Here is a 10315-nt window from a genome sequence, read left to right as displayed (position 1 = left end):
CGTCACTATGGGCTCCGCTCAGGCTCGTCACTATGGGCTCCGCTCAGGCTCGTCACTATGGGCTCCGCTCAGGCTCGTCACTATGGGCTTCTCTCAGACTCGTCACTATGGGCTCTGCTCAGACTCGTCACTATAGGCTCCGCTCAGGCTCGTCACTATGGGCTCCGCTTAGGCTCGTCACTATGGGCTCCGCTCAGGCTAGTCACTATGGGCTCCGCTCAGGCTCGTCACTATGGGCTCCGCTCAGGCTCGTCACTATGGGCTTCTCTCAGACTCGTCACTAAGGGCCCCGTTCAGACTCATCACTATGGGCTTTATTCAAGCTCATCACTATGGGCTCCTCTTAGGCTCATCACTACGGGCTCCTCTTAGGCTCATCACTACGGGCTTCTCTTAGGCTCATCACTACGGGCTCCTCTTAGGCTCATCACTATGGGCTCCTCTGAGGCTCAGAACTTCTTCACAGCCCAGTACTGTGAAGAAACCACAAATCCATTACTGCTGGCGATCCTCTAGACTGCGGCTTTGTCTGAAGGAAAACGATCCATTCTGTATTACTATTTCTAACTTCTCTAAACAACTTCACATTTGCACTGCGGGGACAGCAGGCTGCGATGTGATGCAAGTTCCTCACTCAGTTTGGGTTCTCTAATCAGTCTGCTCCACACATGGTTAATGTTTAGCCCAACCTCCAGGACTCTCTTCTCCATCCCAGAAGCTGAACCTATGTGCCAGCTCCAGTCTGCCCAGAGCACTCTTCTAAGTAGGAGACTCCTCTGCGAGCCAGAAGACGGAGCTGTGCCTACAACCTGGATCTGCGCCTAGAAGACGGAGCTGTGCCTGGAAAACGGAGCTGTGCCTAGAAGATGGAGCTCTAGAAGACGGAGCTCTAGAAGACGGAGCTCTAGGAGTTTGACTTGCGCATAGAAGACGGAGCTCTAAAAGACGGAGCTCTAGGAGACGGAGCTGCGCCTAGAAGACGGAGCTCTAGAAGACGGAGCTCTAAAAGACAGAGCTGTGCCTAGAAGACGGAGCTCTAGAAGACAGCTGTGCCTAGAAGACGGAGCTCTAGAAGACGGAGCTGTGCCTAAAAGATGGAGCTGTTCCTAGAAGACGGAGCTCTAGAAGATGGAGCTTTGCCTAGAAGACAGAGCTGTGCCTAGAAGACGGAGCTCTAGAAGACGGAGCTGTGCCTAGAAGACGGAGCTCTAGAAGACGGAGCTCTAGAAGACAGAGCTCTAGAAGACAGAGCTCTAGAAGACAGAGCTCTAGAAGACGGAGCTGCGCCTAGAAGACGGAGCTGCGCCTAGAAGACGGAGCTGTGCCTAGAAGACGGAGCTGTGCCTAGGCATTCAACAGGACAGTCTGCTGGGACAGGACTGAGCTGAAGAGGAGCGGAGGAGGGGAAAGCCTATCGTGGGAGACACAGGTAACAAAACACTTTACTAAAATATTATACTCTATAAAATATACTACAATATAAAGTATACTACAAAATACAACACACTATACTATAATATACTAAATAATACCCTGCAAAATATTATACTACACTATACTACAATACAAAACACTATATACTATACAACATTCTATACTACACAATGCAATACTGTGTTGCGTTAAACAAACACATGCACCAAACAATACACTGTGCTAGAAAGTAGTATATACTCTACAATACACAATATACAGCGCACTCCACATCCCCCCGTCCGGGGACGGAGCGTTCATTCTGAAACATTCCGGGACAACAATAGTTTCGGCGGCAGAGTGCAGATCAGGAGAGGAGGATCACGTTGTACTCCTGCACTTCCCCATCGATCTTTATTCCTTTCCTGGTCCAGCACAGTATAGAAGAGTATAGATCAGGAGAGTGTAAAAGCGTATATAGATCAGGAGAGTATAGAAGAGTATAGATCAGGAGAGTATAGAAGAGTATAGATCAGGAGAGTATAGAAGAGTATAGATCAGGAGAGTATTGAAGAGTATAGATCAGGAGAGTATAGATGAGTATAGATCAGGAGAGTATAGAAGAGTATTGATCAGGAGAGTATAGAAGAGTATATAGATCAGGAGAGTATAGAAGAGTATTGATCAGGAGAGTATAGAAGAGTATTGATCAGGAGAGTATAGAAGAGTATAGATCAGGAGAGTATAGAAAAGTATTGATCAGGAGAGTGTAGAAGAGTATTGATCAGGAGAGTATAGAAGAGTATTGATCAGGAGAGTATAGAAGAGTATCGATCAGGAGAGTATAGAAGAGTATTGATCAGGAGAGTATAGAAGAGTATTGATCAGGAGAGTGTAGAAGAGTATAGATCATGCGAGTATAGATCAGGAGAGTATAGAAGAGTATAGATCAGGAGAGTATAGAAAAGTATTGATCAGGAGAGTATGGAAGAGTATTGATCAGGAGAGTGTAAAAGAGTATATAGATCAGGAGAGTGGAGAAGAGTACATAGATCAGGAGAGTGTAAAAGAGTATTGATCAGGAGAGTATAGATCAGGAGAGTATAGAAAAGTATTGATCAGGAGAGTATAGAAAAGTATTGATCAGGAGAGTGTAGAAGAGTATTAATCAGGAGAGTATAGAAGAGTATTGATCAGGAGAGTATAGAAGAGTATTGATCAGGAGAGTATAGAAGAGTATAGATCAGGAGAGTATAGAAGAGTATAGATCAGGAGAGTATAGAAGAGTATTGAACAGGAGAGTGTAGAAGAGTATATATCAGGAGAGTATAGAAAAGTATTGATCAGGAGAGTGTAGAAGAGTATTAATCAGGAGAGTATAGAAGAGTATTGATCAGGAGAGTATAGAAGAGTATTGATCAGGAGAGTATAGAAGAGTATAGATCAGGAGAGTATAGAAGAGTATTGATCAGGAGAGTGTAGAAGAGTATAGATCAGGAGAGTATAGAAGAGTATAGATCAGGAGAGTATAGATCAGGAGAGTATAGAAGAGTATAGATCAGGAGAGTATAGAAGAGTATAGATCAGGAGAGTGTAGAAGAGTATAGATCAGGAGAGTATTGAAGAGTATAGATCAGGAGAGTATAGAAGAGTATAGATCAGGAGAGTGTAGAAGAGTATAGATCAGGAGAGTATAGAAGAGTATAGATCAGGAGAGTGTAGAAGAGTATAGATCAGGAGAGTATAGAAGAGTATTGATCAGGAGAGTGTAGAGGAGTATAGATCAGGAGAGTATAGAAGAGTATTGATCAGGAGAGTATAGAAGAGTATAGATCAGGAGAGTATAGAAGAGTATTGATCAGGAGAGTATAGAAGAGTATTGATCAGGAGAGTATAGAAGAGTATAGATCAGGAGAGTATAGAAGAGTATTGATCAGGAGAGTGTAGAAGAGTATAGATCAGGAGAGTATAGAAGAGTATAGATCAGGAGAGTATAGATCAGGAGAGTATAGAAGAGTATAGATCAGGAGAGTATAGAAGAGTATAGATCAGGAGAGTGTAGAAGAGTATAGATCAGGAGAGTATTGAAGAGTATAGATCAGGAGAGTATAGAAGAGTATAGATCAGGAGAGTGTAGAAGAGTATAGATCAGGAGAGTATAGAAGAGTATTGATCAGGAGAGTGTAGAGGAGTATAGATCAGGAGAGTATAGAAGAGTATTGATCAGGAGAGTATAGAAGAGTATAGATCAGGAGAGTATAGAAGAGTATTGATCAGGAGAGTGTAGAAGAGTATAGATCAGGAGAGTATAGAAGAGTATAGATCAGGAGAGTATAGAAAAGTATTCATCAGGAGAGTGTAGAAGAGTATTATTCAGGAGAGTATAGAAGAGTATTGATCAGGAGAGTATAGAAGAGAGGAGAGTGTAGAAGAGTATTGATCAGGAGCGTATAGAAAAGTATTGATCAGGAGAGTATAGAAGAGAGGAGAGTGTAGAAAAGTATAGATCAGGAGAGAGTAGAAAAGTATTGATCAGAGGAGTACAGAAGAGTGTACCTGAGTATTGACCAGAGTATAAATGAGTATTGATTAGGAGGGTGTAGATGAGAATTGATCAGGTGCGTATAGAAGTGTATAGGTCAGGAGAATGTAAAAGAGTGTAAATTAGGGTAGTATAGATCAGGAGAGTGTAGAAGAGTATAGGTCAGGAGAGTATAGAAGAGCATTGATTAGGAGAGTGTAGATGAGTATTGATCAGGAAAATATACATCAGTACAGATCAGGAGAGGAGGATCACGTTGTACTCCTGCCCTTCCCCATCGATCCTTATTCCTCTTCTGACCCAGCACAGTATAGAAGAGTATATGTCAGGAGAATATAGAAAAGTATTGATCAGGGGAGTATAGATCAGGAGAGTATAAAAGAGTATAGATCAGGATAGTATACAAGAGTATTGATTAGGAGAGTGTAGAAGAGTATTGATCAGGAGAGTATAGAAGAGTATTGATTCAGAGAGTATAGAAGAGTATTGATCAGGAGAGTATAGAAGAGTATTGATCAGGAGAGTATAGAAGAGTATTGATTCGGAGAGTGTAGAAAAGTGCAGATGAGTATAGATCAAGAGAGTATAGAAGTGTATAGATCAGGCGAGTATAGAAGAGTATTGATTAGGAGAGTATAGAAGAGTATTGATCAGGAGAGTATAGAAGTGTATAGATCAGGCGAGTATAGAAGAGTATTGATTAGGAGAGTGTAGAAGAGTGTAGATGAGTATGGATCAGGAAAATATAAATCAGTACAGATCGGGAGAGGATCATCACGTTGTACTCCTGCCCTTCCCCATCGATCCTTATTCCTCTCCTGATCCAGCACAGTATAGAAGACTATAGGTCAGGAGAGTATAGAAAAGTATTGATCAGGAGAGTATAGAAGAGTGTACCTGAGTATTGATCAGGAGAGTAAAAAGAGTATTGATTAGGAGAGTGTAGAACAGTGGTTCTCAACCTGGGGGTCGGGACCCCCTCGTGGGTCAAATGACAAGTTGCCAGGGGTCACCGAATACTGGGCTGTTCCTGAAGCCGCAGCACTCTCAGCTTTTTCGCAGCCACCCAGCTGGGATGCTCCTGGAGCCCTTGCCCGCCCTTTCAGTTCACAGCATGGCTGTGGGGCAGAGACTAGAGGTCAGCTACTCCACTACAGGCCTAGTGACAAGGTGATCACAGACCTTAAAGCGGGAGTTCACCCATAAACAATTTTTTACCCTTAGATTGAGGCTCATTTTGTGAAGGGGAATCGGCTAGTTGTTTTAAAATCGAAGCTGTACTTACCGTTGTAGAGGGCGATCTTCTCCGGCGCTTCCGGGTATGGGTCTTCGGGACTGGGCGTTCCTATTTTGATTGACAGTCTTCCGACAGGCTTCCGACGGTCGCATCCATCGCGTCACGAGTAGCCGAAAGAAGCCGAACGTCGGCGCGGCTCTATACGGCGCCTGCGCACCGACGTTCGGCTACTTTCGGAAAATCGTGACGTGATAGATGCGACTGTCGGAAGCCTGTCAATCAAGAAGGAACGCCCAGTGCCGAAGACCATACACGGAAGCGGCGGAGAAGATGTATCTCTAAAACGGTAAGTACAGCTTTGTTTTTAAAAAAAACTACCCGATTCCCCTTCACAAAATGAGCCCCAATCTAATTGTAACGGTCATCCTGTTACACTAATCTTAAAAAAAAAATTTGAGGGGCAACTACAGCTTTAAGTGACAATATTGCAATATTAAACTGCATCCACTGTAGGTAAGTAGAGTAGCAGCAATATTAGCTGTGGATCAACACCACCCAACTAATGTACAAACAAATAGGTCGATCAGATACCATCTAAAAAAGGACTGCTTGAGCACCCCTAGTTTGGCACTGAATACCTATATACGTGGTGGTGCTTCCCCCGTAGTGTCCTTACACACCAGAAAAACGAACCCCGTACAGGGATACAATGGTAACAACACATTGACCTAAAGACAGTCAATAAATGAGTGTTCATAAAGAACTATCGGGGTGACACTATTGGTGTGAAGCGCTGTGTGGTGATAGACCATACATACAGATAGAATACATTGTGTAATGCCAACTGTAATATTCTATAACAAAAGTCCCAAACAAGGTGAGAGATGAGTCCATACACCGTGACAGTGATCGGAGTAGGTTCCCCTCGATCTGGACAAGATGCATATTCCCAGATGCAATCCACAGTTGTTATAAACAGGTATGAATTAGGTACCCTTACCGGATGACGTGGACCCTCAACTCACCATATGGTGGGGGGGTCTCAAAGGTTTGTGTGGGCCGATTGCCCTCTCCGATCACCGTCAGGATGGTTGTCCTAGGCGTAGTTGATGTTTGATGTATTCAAGATGCACTTGTAAATTTCACTCCGGTAAGTAGATAGGCACCGTAGTAGCGCCCAATCAATTCCAGGGGCAAGTAGGAGGAAAAGAAAAAAAGCTCCTCATAGTGTGAAATTATAAAAAATGTAATAAAAAGTTTCCAGTGTACACCCCTGTTGAAGTCTCCATTAGACGAAACCGGTCGGGGACGCTGGTCCTACCATTTCTCCACTGCACAATTTTTGGATTACATCTGTCCATCCATCCAAGGTGGAGAGTCGCTGTGTGATTTGTTTTTCACGTGTGGTTTTAAGATTTTTTGATACTTGTTCCTGTCACCAGTGTGAGTTTTGAAAACTTTTTATTACATTTTTTTAAATTTCACACTATGAGGAGCTTTTTTTCTTTTCCTCCTTCTTCCCCCTGGTATTGATTGGGCGCTACTACGGTGCCTATCTACTTACCGGAGTGAAATTTACAAGTGCATCTTGAATACATCAAACATCAACTACGCCTAGGACAACCATCCTGGCGGTGATCGGGGAGGGCAATCGGCCCACACAAGCCTTGGAGACCCCCCCCCCCCCCCACCGTGTGGTGAGTTGAGGGTCCACGTCATCCGGTAAGGGTACCTAATTCATACCTGTTTATAACAACTGTGGATTGCATCTGGGAATATGCATCTTGTCCAGATCGAGGCGAACCTACTCCGATCACTGTCACGGGGTATGGACTCATCTCTCACCTTGTTTGGGACTTTTGTTGTAGAATTTTACAGTTGGTGTTACAAAATGTATTCTATCTGTATGTATGGTCTATCACCACACAGCGCTTCACACCAATAGTGTCCCCCTGATAGTTCTTTATGAACACTCATTTATTGACTGTCTTTAGGTCAATGTGTTATTACCTTTGTATCCCTGTACGGGGTTCGTTTCTTCTGGTGTGTAAGGACACTACGGGGGAAGCACCACCACGTATATAGGTATTTACTCTCTCTCCTCTGTGATCTGCACTCTCTCTCCTCTGTGATCCTGCACTCTCTCTCCTCTGTGATCCTGCACTCTCTCCTCTGTGATCCTGCACTCTCTCCCCTCTGTGATCCTGCACTCTCTCTCCTCTGTGATCCTGCACTCTCTCTCCTCTGTGATCCTGCACTCTCCTCTGTGATCCTGCACTCTCTCTCCTCTGTGATCCTGCACTCTCTCTCCTCTGTGATCTGCACTCTCTCCTCTGTGATCCTGCACTCTCTCTCCTCTGTGATCTGCACTCTCTCTCTCCTCTGTGATCCTGCACTCTCTCTCCCCTCTGTGATCCTGTACTCTCTCCCCTCTGTGATCCTGCACCCTCTCTCCCCTCTGTGATCCTGCACTCTCTCCTCTGTGATCCTGCACTCTCTCTCCTCTGTGATCCTGTACTCTCTCTCCTCTGTGATCTGCACTCTCTCTCCTCTGTGATCTGCACTCTCTCTCCTCTGTGATCCTGCACTCTCTCTCCTCTGTGATCCTGCACTCTCTCCCCTCTGTGATCCTGCACTCTCTCCTCTGTGATCCTGCACTCTCTCTCCTCTGTGATCCTGCACTCTCTCTCCTCTGTGATCTGCACTCTCTCCTCTGTGATCCTGCACTCTCTCCCCTCTGTGATCCTGCACTCTCTCCCCTCTGTGATCCTGCACTCTCTCTCCTCTGTGATCCTGCACTCTCTCCCCTCTGTGATCCTGCACTCTCTCCTCTGTGATCCTGCACTCTCTCTCCTCTGTGATCCTGCACTCTCTCTCCTCTGTGATCCTGCACTCTCTCCCCTCTGTGATCCTGCACTCTCTCCTCTGTGATCCTGCACTCTCTCTCCTCTGTGATCCTGCACTCTCTCTCCTCTGTGATCCTGCACTCTCTCCCCTCTGTGATCCTGCACTCTCTCTCCTCTGTGATCCTGCACTCTCTCTCCTCTGTGATCCTGCACTCTCTCTCCTCTGTGATCCTGCACTCTCTCCCCTCTGTGATCCTGCACTCTCTCTCCTCTGTGATCTGCACTCTCTCCCCTCTGTGATCCTGCACTCTCTCTCCTCTGTGATCCTGCACTCTCTCCCCTCTGTGATCCTGCACTCTCTCCTCTGTGATCCTGCACTCTCTCCCTCTGTGATCCTGCACTCTCTCTCCTCTGTGATCCTGCACTCTCTCCCCTCTGTGATCCTGCACTCTCTCCTCTGTGATCCTGCACTCTCTCCCCTCTGTGATCCTGCACTCTCTCTCCTCTGTGATCCTGCACTCTCTCCCCTCTGTGATCCTGCACTCTCTCTCTCTGTGATCCTGCACTCTCTCTCCTCTGTGATCCTGCACTCTCTCTCCTCTGTGATCTGCACTCTCTCCTCTGTGATCCTGCACTCTCTCTCCTCTGTGATCCTGCACTCTCTCCCCTCTGTGATCCTGCACTCTCTCTCCTCTGTGATCCTGCACTCTCTCTCCTCTGTGATCCTGCACTCTCTCTCCTCTGTGATCCTGCACTCTCTCCCCTCTGTGATCCTGCACTCTCTCTCCTCTGTGATCTGCACTCTCTCCCTCTGTGATCCTGCACTCTCTCTCCTCTGTGATCCTGCACTCTCTCTCCTCTGTGATCCTGCACTCTCTCTCCTCTGTGATCCTGCACTCTCTCTCCTCTGTGATCCTGCACTCTCTCTCCTCTGTGATCCTGCACTCTCTCTCCCCTCTGTGATCCTGCACTCTCTCTCCTCTGTGATCCTGCACTCTCTCTCCTCTCTGTGATCCTGCACTCTCTCTCCTCTCTGTGATCCTGCACTCTCTCTCCTCTCTGTGATCCTGCACTCTCTCCCCTCTGTGATCCTGCACTCTCTCCCCTCTGTGATCCTGCACTCTCTCCCCTCTGTGATCCTGCACTCTCTCTCCTCTGTGATCCTGCACTCTCTCCCCTCTGTGATCCTGCACTCTCTCTCCTCTGTGATCCTGCACTCTCTCTCCTCTGTGATCCTGCACTCTCTCTCCTCTGTGATCCTGCACTCTCTCTCTCCTCTGTGATCCTGAACTCTCCTCTGTGATCCTGCACTCTCTCTCCTCTGTGATCCTGCACTCTCTCTCCTCTGTGATCCTGCACTCTCTCTCCTCTGTGATCCTGCACTCTCTCTCCTCTGTGATCCTGCACTCTCTCTCCTCTGTGATCCTGCACTCTCTCTCCTCTGTGATCCTGCACTCTCTCTCCTCTGTGATCCTGCACTCTCTCTCCTCTGTGATCCTGCACTCTCTCTCCTCTGTGATCCTGCACTCTCTCTCCTCTGTGATCCTGCACTCTCTCTCCTCTGTGATCCTGCACTCTCTCTCCTCTGTGATCCTGCACTCTCTCTCCTCTGTGATCCTGCACTCTCTCTCCTCTGTGATCCTGCACTCTCTCTCCTCTGTGATCCTGCACTCTCTCTCCTCTGTGATCCTGCACTCTCTCTCCTCTGTGATCCTGCACTCTCTCTCCTCTGTGATCCTGCACTCTCTCTCCTCTGTGATCCTGCACTCTCTCTCCTCTGTGATCCTGCACTCTCTCTCCTCTGTGATCCTGCACTCTCTCTCCTCTGTGATCCTGCACTCTCTCTCCTCTGTGATCCTGCACTCTCTCCTCTGTGATCCTGCACTCTCTCTCCTCTGTGATCCTGCACTCTCTCCCCTCTGTGATCCTGCACTCTCTCTCCTCTGTGATCCTGCACTCTCTCTCCTCTGTGATCCTGCACTCTCTCTCCTCTGTGATCCTGCACTCTCCTCTGTGATCCTGCACTCTCTCTCCTCTGTGATCCTGCACTCTCTCCCCTCTGTGATCCTGCACTCTCTCTCCTCTGTGATCCTGCACTCTCTCTCCTCTGTGATCCTGCACTCTCTCCTCTGTGATCCTGCACTCTCTCTCCTCTGTGATCCTGCACTCTCTCTCCTCTGTGATCCTGCACTCTCTCTCCTCTGTGATCCTGCACTCTCTCTCCCTCTGTGATCCTGCACTCTCTCTCCTCTGTGATCCTGCACTCTCTCTCCTCTG

The 10315-nt window shown here is 46.8% G+C and overlaps 1 protein-coding gene across 1 annotated transcript in view; it reads left to right on the top strand.

The window, feature by feature from the left end:
• The first annotated feature begins 638 nt into the window (after positions 1-638).
• GPR4 (G protein-coupled receptor 4) overlaps positions 639-10315 on the top strand; it is a 29510-nt gene continuing 19833 nt past the window's right edge. The window contains exon 1 of the mRNA XM_040325070.1: positions 639-1429. The gene's annotated coding sequence lies outside the window, so the exon portion shown is untranslated. The remainder of the gene's footprint in view (positions 1430-10315) is intronic.

The sequence above is a fragment of the Rana temporaria genome, chromosome 9 (genome assembly GCF_905171775.1).
Source record: "Rana temporaria chromosome 9, aRanTem1.1, whole genome shotgun sequence".
Classification (NCBI taxonomy): Eukaryota; Metazoa; Chordata; class Amphibia; order Anura; family Ranidae; genus Rana; species Rana temporaria.
The sequence above is the reverse complement of the archived record's forward strand: the minus strand, read 5'-3'. Positions and strand labels throughout refer to the sequence as shown.